Here is a 10921-nt window from a genome sequence, read left to right as displayed (position 1 = left end):
TTCCAAGATTGCTTACGCATGTCTGTATTGAGCGTGATGTAAGGCTCGAGCCATGGAGATTGTGCAAACTTCGAAATTCCGTGCACTTTCGTTAATTTCAATCCTAAACTCAAACACTGTTTCAAATTTCTATAGTGCAATATATACTTTGTTTTGGGGTGAAGGGTGGTCGCGAGTTTGGCATTTTCACTACCTGGAGGAGTAAAATGTTCGGGACAAAGAGGTAAGTCTTTGTGATCCTCGTGGAGTTCTACAGGGTAGTCCAAATCTACCTCCAGAAAGTAACCGATCGGCGAATCGTCCGGATGGTTCGTTATATCGATGTGCTGATACTCCCACTCGAACGAACCGATTGGTAAATGCACGCTCATAGCTGCACCGTACAGGTTATTCACGTCAAAATACATGAGATACGATTCCGCTTTGTTTGGATCAAAATCTGTACCCATGAATCTATTATTGGCCCTAGCGTGTCGATTAGAACATTGCGCTACGCCGCCTCGAATGGCTCTTTCAATAAATAACACCATTTCAGGGTTGTCTAAAAGTTGCAAATTTACATTAGTATGCTTGAGCATCGCGTCAAAAGCAAGCCCCAGTGCAGTGTAGTAGTGCGACGGATCTAAATCGTATGTTTTAAAGCAGCTAGCGCGGAAATTTTCGAAAATATCGGCAAGCAAAAGAACATCGGTCTTTAAATATAAATCTGAGTAGCCCCCCAATGACTCTAAATGGAATTTCCTCCAAACAGTTTTCGCGTGCTCGTAATCGGTGTCTGAAATATTTGCATCGCAGAGGTGCGAGTAGAAATGCTTCTTTGCAGGTAATCGCGGTTCATCGAGTTTCCCCCAACAATCGACGTATTCATGGGGAAAAACGCCTTTGCGGGTCATCAAACTGAACTGAGTCGGGTTATTATAAAATTTACGTGTTATGCGTTTATCGGTATCGGTCAAATATTTGGAAAGTTTATCGATGCTGCTAGCCATAAATCGGAACGAATCGATGAATCTCAAGTGCATCATTGTTCCATCGACGCGTTTCGTGAAGGATATATATTTTTCCTTATTTATGGGTAGCAGTGTAATTTTACCAGGAAAAGTTGACGCGAGGGATTTTATTAAAAAGTGAGAATCGTAACCGGACAAATTGTGGAAAACTATTGGAATTGTGTGCGTCTCTCTGAAATTCAAATTACACCGATTATGAGCAGGACCACGATATTTACCCGTGAAGTGACAGTGATCGTAACACTTTTTCTCCTCAGGGGTAAACGGTTTTTCACAAATATAACAATTCTTTGCGCGCATGTGACGATCGCGTTGCACTTGGGTAAGAGACTTTATCGGAATTATGTTTTTGATGCGTGACTCTACTTGAATTGATAAATCTTTAAGCTGTTTCATAAACCAATCTATGCAATCGACACCGCGTTTACCGTGGAACTCTGATAAAGTCTCATCGTACGCGCAATGTACATAGTACGCTACACTGTGCGGGATATGCTTTTGAATTTCACAAGTCTTATGAGTTTCAAATTCATCCACAGGTTCAGGGATTAATATACATTCGAGATCGGCGTATACGACAAACGGAACGGTGCCTTTGTTTTGAAAATTGGAAAATACTAAATCTTTCCACTTGGGAAACTCCATGCGTACTTTATTTACCGTAATACAATCTTGTCGATGATTGTCGTAGGCATGTTTCACGCTAAAGTGACACAAACAATTGTCACATAACAACAGCTGGCCATTATGATCAGACAATTGTTTGCTCACCAATCGGGAAAGATCTTTAATCCAAGCAAAGTGGAATCTCGGTGCAAACTCACCAGTCATATCGTCTTCAGGATTACTCTCAACCATTAGAAGATGGATCGTGTCAATTTTTACGCTATGCAAATTTTTACTCAAATAAATTGGCACTATGACACTTTTATTTGATTTTGCATGATGCGAAAAAGTTTGAGATTCTATACCATATACATTGATACGCAAATTATTCAATCTCTCAAGCTTTTTCACATCATGTAGAGTAGCAGGGAATTTGATACCTGTACAGTCCATCTCGGAAATATATTGATGATAACGGCTAGTCCTATCGGCGTTGATCTTGACCGGGTGGAGGGCTGCTATGACGGACCAGAGAAGGCATCTTTCGTCCTCGTTCCTCACGTTTACCACAGCCTTCTTCCGTTGAATGTCTTGGGGCAGCTCGACGAATGTTGAAGCCCCCGCGGCGAGAGGCTGGTAGCGATTGATATTTACAGCGAGGTTAAGGATCTCAATCATACTCCAGCCGGAATCGCGTTGCTCGAAACCTTCCACCTTTGACTGCAGATCACCCCGTGCACGTATAAACCAACCATTTATATCGCTTGATGGGAGGAGAATCGCCACGTTGGAGGTGTTGAAACTCTTAACTTCGGTGGAGATCTCTTCGTGCTTGGCATTTTCAAATTTGCATGACAATATGAGGTTAACCTTCACATTTCCCTCCTGGCGCAGTATCAGCTCCAACTTCTCGGTGACGACGCGCTGCACATCGTCCAGAAAGGCGTCCAAATTTTTATGACGGAGATTTGTGACAACCCCCGTTCTGATTCGGCTGGCAAAAGCGCTATCCACGTCGTCCCATTGTACACCCGCAGGAGTACCGATATTTCCACCCGTCACCACTGTGCGCTGCTGCAACTGCTTGATCTTCGTCACCCAAGATTGCAGGAGTGCGATCGTATGTTGGATCCGTATTTTCGCACCAACGGTTGTTCCTCGTTGCATGGAAATATCGCGCAGAACTTGGATATTTGCAATTCCAATATCAGTCCAATGATTGATGACAGCGTCATTCTCTTCTCCGGGTGGTTGCTCTCTCAGCAAATTGTACGTCCCCTCCATCTGCTCCGCAAGTCCCATATACGCTTCGACTGCCATGACTTTGACGTTGATATAAGCTGAACTTTGTATAACTTTTTTGACTTGCACGTATCGTGTAAGACTGACGAGTCTGCATCGGATGTGTTGAGCTTATATGTATATAGACCGATAGATCGCAAGAATTCGGGAACGGTGCTCACTGCGTTCTGCGCATATCGGAGGATAAAATGACGTCAGAGGCGACGGGGTCCGCAGTCCCCCTCCCACCATCCCTAAATTTTTGGGTTTTATTGCCCTCCCGACTCTGCAGAGATGATGAAATTCATGTAAAAAATGACGTCAGAGGCGACGGGGTCCGCAGTCCCCCTCCCACCATCCCTAAATTATTGGGTTTTATGAGTCGTTAAGCAGCGGGTGGCGAACAGTGTTTGGTGTAAGAAAAATCTTATCTTGCCCGCTCTTCACCGGATGGTATGTGCACATGTAGTTTTGGGGTTTTACGACTCTTCATAGCGAGCAAGTCCGAGCCTGCACATCCCCAACCATATTAGCGTGGGGTATGCAACGGAAAGCTGGAGAGCTCTTGAGAAAATTATCTCCTAGCTTATACCGCCTCCCCCCGCATCACTCTTTCGTCTCTATGTCACGTGGTGCGTGCTTTACGAATGATTGGCCGGCTGGGTTTTGCTCGGTGGAGGGCGGGTGCGAGTCCTTTAGTATTAATTCCAACAGTGGTTTGAAAACTTCTCTGGTAATTTTGAAAAATCCTTCGTGTTAAAACAGACGTTTTTGATAAAGTGAGCTGTGAGCAAGAAGAAAAATCGGTGTTCATTGGAAAAATCTCAAGACTTCAACGAGTTTACATTTTTTGTGAGTACTTTATAGAATACACATATATATGTATGTGGTGCTACGCCAATCCTCTTACGATACTGTGAATGTTGAATTCCGTAATGATTATCGCATTTGATTAGTATGTTAACAAAAGTTTTTTTCGATTTGTTTTAACTTTTCTGTATTCCCTATCATCGTATCCATAAAAATTCTGGAAAAATTCTAGAATCATATCGAAAAAATATGAACGGACAGAAAAGGGGGCCATCAGACTCCCCACCCCATTCACCACCACGATCGCCGACATATAAGCGGGTGTGCAGAGGGGCGGCTTATTATGAGGAGGATGATGAGGATGAATTGACTGATAGTGATGCTGATACGCTAATTATCAACCCTGAGCGATGTATTGACGATGGTGTTGGTGATGATCATCGCGAGTTTGAACATAATTTGGCTGGCGAGCATCATCTCGAATCATCATCATCATCGAGTGATGTGGAGGATGAGGAGGAGGAGGAGGAGGAGGAGGAAGAGGAGGAGGAGGAGGAGGAGGAGGAGGTGGAGGAGGTGGAGGGTGTTTGGAATGGCGGTAATGACGCACGCTTTGAATTCGGTTTACTTCTGGATCAGATTGATGAAATCCGTGAAATCCTGGGAGACATAGATAGAGCTGACGATGATGGTTATTATTCGGACGAGGATTGGTGTGTAGCACTAAATTAAAATAAAATTGTAGTATCTTCCACACCTTCTCCGTATCACTCATTTTGAATAGGTGGAAACTTTTTTGAATTGGAGATTTATCATGCATATAAATGATGAGTGCAGCAGCATCAACTTTTCTATTTCGGCTTGCTCTTTTTACAGATTTTTCATTGCGAATCAATTTTGGAAAGAATGTCATCTCATTCGAGTGATGATGACGACGAGTGGTCGAGCGTTGATTGGGGCCAGGATGAGGAGGCTGAGGAAGAGATAATTATAGGCTTTTCCGAAGCAACACGCGAGTTCTCGTTGGAGGAGCTTCGGGATCTCGTTGAGGATGCGCGAGCTGCTCGAGTGAGACCAAACAGCCAATATTATATAAATTACGGTGATATATGTATGCAAATAATTGTAGAAAAATGGGCGAATGAAACTATCGTAATAATTATAGATGTCGAAAATAGCGATGATGATGATAATGTTAACGAACAGGATAGCGATAATGATTTTATGGATGATTTCGAGGAATAAACCACGCAAAATTCATAATTATTGATTATATATTTTTCACAAGTAAAAATTCATAACATTTACATTTTGTATGACGAGAATGGGTAAAAGTTATAAAGATATATATTTGTAATGTATCCTATTTCTAGATTATAATTTTATCGAATAGTAAATTTTTTTAATTCCATGTATAAGCTATGATATAATTGAGATTAATTTTATCGAATATTCTACATATAAACGCGAATATAATTGTATATATCGTAATAAATTCTATTGTTATTTTGGTAAATATCGTCCATATTATCTATACACGCGATTGCAAGCTAAACAGTCTTTAATTAGAGGATTCGGTCCATCCACGATATCGCCATCGGGTCCTGGTGTGTAATGTATGCTACATCTGCGGAACCTTGCCACGGCGTGGTCCATTTTCATATTCTCTGGTAGTTTATCCCACACATCATTGATGGAGTTTGATGCGAACGTGCAGATAAATTCTTTTGGTAAAAAAGCTATATCCTCGGACATCATTCCCCTTAAACCATCCAATTCTTTGTACAGACGGAAGGATTTCTCGAGGGAGCTGGTATACTCCTTCGAATACCAACTCCTTAGTCGCTGCACATTTTCAAAGGCGCAATTGTATGCCGGGATGTATTCAGAGTTGTCATCATACCAAATTGAGCCTGGCGCTGCTGCTTGCTGGAGGTTATTCGCTGGAGAGTATCCATGGTTCGCGTCGTGCCACGATGCCGCTTCCATATACCTCAATTTTTCCATTTCAGGGGGTATGATATGCAAATCTTCCATATTAATAACCCTCGTTGTACCATCGACGATCTCCGTCAGCCATGCTTTCTTCTCCGCCCCTTTGATGTATACGTAACACGCATTTTCAACCATTTTTCTCACAATCTTCGTCACATCCTCGTGAGATTTGTTGCCCGCGTTCCATGATATTCCGTGGTGATTGTGCGTCAACCATACATTGGTAGCTGTACATTCAAGTGGTAGGCTTGCCAAATCATAGGGCGGCTTGAAAATGATGTAATCCAGACCCGACCCGTTTACATTCACGACTGCGACTTCCTTGGGTACAAACTTCATGTTATGACCGATAAAACATTGCACGTCTAGGATCATTGCCATGTTGAGGAGTGGGAATGTTGCGGTCGATTATATACTGACGGATTGTATGTGGAAGACTGACTATTCCATCTCCAGTACACCCGCTTTTACCCCCTCGTGGATGAATTTTGTGGAAGTAGAGGGGGATCGTATAGTTCATTTAAGGCGCATAACTGCATGAAAATTCGAACTTGTTGAATTCTCCACCAAGGTATTTCATTTGCAGACGATTTTCTCCGGCCATGCTACACATTTCAGTCAGCTGACTGGAATCTTCTTGTAGAACTCTTGCGATTCTCGGTGGTAAGAAGACGTTGTATTCTCGATCGATTGTCGCCAAAACACGTACCCCGAATTTTGTTTTGACCAGTCGTAACCCGATGACGTCATACACTCCCCCAATTTCGAGTTCCGACATCTTCTTGGTTGGCAGATTCTCCAGGCGGCTGACGTGGTTAACTTTTGCTAGATCCATCGCGTTTCGAGATTATTTCACGAGCGAGAACAGTTCACAATGAGAATACGATGAGAACAGAGTGACGATCACGATAGACGTACGCTTTATATACCACCCACCCCCACTACAATTTTTCCATTGGACAAGTCTCGACACGCATATTGTGCGAGGAATTTTTATGGGGACCACTGCCCCAGACTGATTTAAGTTCATTGTCGGCACCATCTCAAAGAGCAAATTCCTGGAATTTTTTCAATAGATCTAGCGGGTTCTTACCTTATCTGATTTATGTGCGGCTTTCCGGCGCCAAACAAGTCTCGACAGGAATTATTTTGTGTGTGTGCGTGTGTGTGTGTGTGTGTGTGTGTGTGTGTGTGTGTGTGTGTGTGTGTCAAATCCTATGGAAATAGCCGCCAAAAATGACCGGGGGGGGGGGGGGGGGGGGCGTCGGAGAAGGTGCGCCGCGAGTCGGGGGGGGGGCTAGGGGGGAGCTAGGGGGGAACTAGGGGGGAACTAGGGGGGAGCGCCGCCATCTTTGAGTTAGAACTCTCATATATACACTACTCACGTTGTCTGTTAACAGAAGCAAATGTACATAAAAGATTTTGGCCTGAAATCATTATGGCAGCAACGTACTTAAAAAATCGTACCTTGACAAACACAGTCGAAATAAAAACACCGTATGAAATATTCTTTAAGAAAAAACCAAATATAGAGAACTTGAGGGTATACGGGAGTAAAGTTTTTGTGAGAAGGCCTGAACAATGTAGGGATTCAAAATTTGATAAGAAGGCCGAAATGCGTGTATTATTAGGTTACAGTGATGTTGGCTATCGAGTCCTACTCAATAACAGAATAATAGTTGCTAGAAATGTCTATATAATTGAAAAGGATGTAAAATGTAAGGAATTGACTATGATGATAATGATCTGAATAATAAGTATGATACTAATGAAGATGAGAACTCAGATGATGACATGTTGAAGGATGAAAATGAGTTGAATAAAACTATAGTTGAAAGCCCAGAAAAGGATAATTTGCTAGAATTACAACTTCCACTTAGACCTGCGCGTGAAAGAAAGATTCCGGTAAGATATCCTTTAAATAGTGCACATAGCATTCAAGTAAATTCTTGTAGAGTCGATATACCTCACACATTTGAGGAGGCGATTAATAGTGAAGAAAAGGAGTCGTGGGTTGAAGCTATGAACAAAGAGATAGAAAGTCTAGATGAAAATGGAACATGGGTCCTGGTAAATGAAAAAAAGGATATGAAAATTTTAGATGTAAAATGGGGAAATCTAATGGTTCGTATAAAGCAAGATTGGTTGTATTAGGATATCAACAAACAAATGTAATTGACGATATATATGCACCTATAGCGAAAGCTCAAACTATGAAGATTCTATTTTCCTTTTGTTGCCAATATGGATTAATAATTGAACAATTAGATGTAACTATTGCTTTCCTTAACGGCTTAGTAAGCTCAGAGATATATGTACGTCAACCTAGAGGTTATGAAGATGGTACAAAAAGAATATGTAAACTGATTAAAGCACTGTATGGACTACGTGAAAGTCCAAGAGCTTGGTACCCAATAAACATTGCTGGTAAATAAATCGTAAGAAATTCGTCGAAAAATAACGTTGTATATAGTTGAATAATCGTTTAGCACATACGTTTTTTCTCGTGAAAAATTTCCGCCCTGATATAGGTTTTTTCTACTGCGCTCATCAACGTTTTCTGTTAGTGATTATGATCCGGATATTCCACGGTTGAAGTAAACGTCGAAATTACGGTTTTCAGAAACGTAATGAAACAAGTATGAAAGAACGCAATTTAAATGTTAACGTAGACGTTTAATATATACCTGTTATAGCCACCATTTTTCGTGGTTCAAACACGTTTAATAAGCGTGTTCATTGGAAATTTTTTTTTATAATAATACACGTACTTAATGTGTGTTGATTTAACGTAAAAACGATATCCGTAAACAATTATTATACGTTTAATTGAATACACTTAATCGAATATCACGCGGTTCCGATAAACGTGTAACAACCAACTTGAGAATATGTTTTCGGTATAATTTTTCATGTACTATATTAATACACAAGCTGTTAAAAGCTTCTTGTATGGTCAATATGGACTTATCTCAGGGGTTAGATGATACAGCAACGCTCACATTCTTAGCTATTTCAGTAATGGTAACTTGCACCAATTAAATGATATTAATTATTTTACATCCACACCTATGTATTCTTATGAGAAATACAGGACAACTAAATGAGATAAAGCACACACCTTTGCGAAACATGATATATATTTATTATAAGGTACTTTCATCCAAGGCAACAATGACAATAGTTACATTGCACACGTATCGAAATATCCGCTTTAACAATGTATCAGAAACATAATAGTAGTTTTTTATATACCAGTTTGTCTGTATCGTTGATGCGGACATTTTATTATGCCAACGATGTAACTGTGTGAATGTTGACTGGGATGTATAAATAAACATACAGTCTTTTACATATACGCATACCTCAATTGTACAGATGTACTCACAAGAGTATAGAAGTATAGCAAATAGTAAAATTAAGTAAACATGAACAAACAAAAACTTATATCCGATACAAGAGGTTTGATAACAAATAAAACATGAAACAAAATAATCATACAATGATTATACCCTAACGAGGAAAATTGTTAACTTTCATCTCGGGACTAGGTAAAAAATCACAATCCTGACAAAGTAAAATAATAAAAAGTATTGGCACATTATTTCAAAAAAGAACACAGACGCTATAGAAAGCGTTGTCTAGGTACGCAGTACGCATAAGTTTTAATTATTATTCGACCGCAGCTGGAGCATTCACTTCCTCGATATCACTGCTAATCCGTCAAATACCTGAAAATACATAGTATTTAACACCTGTATTCTAGGTAGAATAATCTTTATGTGCCATTTCAACGTTCTCTCAACGTGTCTTGACAGGTCTATTATATATCATTTCAACCACTGTGTGTTTATTGGGAAAAGATGCAGCCACTAAATGATCGTTCATTCGTACATGATACGTATGTGTTAGCGATCTATTTCACTGGATAACCTTATAAAAGAAAAACGATGCCTGCACAAGTAAGAATGAAGCTAACAATAAATATCTGCGGCTTCTATTTGCAATCAGTATATATTCCATACCATAGACATGCTTCTTATAGCATTATCTACAAGCAATTCTATTGTGCCTACATCCTTTCGGCGACGTTCAAAAGCAAGTACGACGCAATCACAAAGTATTTGTTTCTTCTTTTTATTGTCAGGTTATTTACGCCTGTATTGTCATTTTCGTCTGTATTGAATCATCGTGATAAATTTTTCCAAATAGAAAATACATTTGTACTTACCAGCTTATGAAGGCTCACATAAACACGGACGTGCACTGACCTCGGAAGTTGGTCAAATTAGACTGATTCACTGATCGCGTGAGCTGAGAGCCTTCGCGAACGGTGGTGGGGGGGGGGGGGGGGGCATTCTGGCGCGTCGTCCTCGGCTCTCAGCGTGCAGGAACCGTACGAGTTACAACACGCTGACCTAGCGAGCCAATCAGAGGCAGAAGAAGAGGCGCGAGTATTTCACGCTAGGACATTCTCGATTCTTCGCGACCGCTTGTCGTTTGATACATGCGCTCATTATACGTATATGTAACATCCATGGTACACGAGCTTCATTTACGGCCACTCGCTTTCCTAGCATGGGTTATTCCAATATATACATTATGGTATAGGAAAACGTATGTTTTACAATTAATAAAGACGCCGCGAAGGGATGCACTTATATGCTCAACTAGGTAATTTCTTGGTGACCTTTGTAAAAAAATCTGTTCATCGATTTTTCAACTTTTTTTCCTATGTTGGGGAATTAACAATAACACAAGGAAAAGAATTTGAAAAAATGGAGGTAACATATAGTTCTACTTTACAATATTACGTAGAATAAAATTATCACTTCTAGTGTTATGTCACCTGAATTTTTTCATATTTTTGATGATACTTACTAGTTTATCGAATGAAAAAAAAGATTGGAAATCGAATGACCAGTTGTTTACAAAATTTAAGGTAATCAGAAAAACGTGCTGAGGAGGATAACAAAACGTTGAATTTTAGTCACTGCTAACATGAGAAAAACTTGAATATAATGATTATAGTTCCAAATTCAAACATCGCAATATGTAAGTAAATGATGTAAAAGTTGATTCCTGCCCTCACTATGTTGAAAAGGGTAGTATTCTTGGATATGAAGGTCAGAAAGGTACGAAACAAATCTTGTTTACGTTTCGGCCCGAGTAGGTATATAATTCTGTGTATCGATATGACAAGTCTATGTACGACGTAA

General features: G+C 40.3%; 1 long non-coding RNA gene across 1 annotated transcript; it reads right to left on the bottom strand.

Moving 5' to 3' along the window:
• Positions 1 to 8247: 8247 nt before the first annotated feature.
• LOC124304917 (uncharacterized) lies at positions 8248 to 10044 on the bottom strand. Its single transcript, XR_006908287.1, has 2 exons — positions 9934 to 10044; positions 8248 to 9433 (listed from the first exon to the last, which is right to left on the bottom strand). It is a non-coding gene; the product is annotated as an uncharacterized LOC124304917 (long non-coding RNA).
• Between the last annotated feature and the right edge of the window lie 877 nt (positions 10045 to 10921).

This window comes from Neodiprion virginianus, chromosome 1 (genome assembly GCF_021901495.1).
Source record: "Neodiprion virginianus isolate iyNeoVirg1 chromosome 1, iyNeoVirg1.1, whole genome shotgun sequence".
Taxonomy (NCBI): domain Eukaryota; kingdom Metazoa; phylum Arthropoda; class Insecta; order Hymenoptera; family Diprionidae; genus Neodiprion; species Neodiprion virginianus.
The sequence above is the reverse complement of the archived record's forward strand: the minus strand, read 5'-3'. Positions and strand labels throughout refer to the sequence as shown.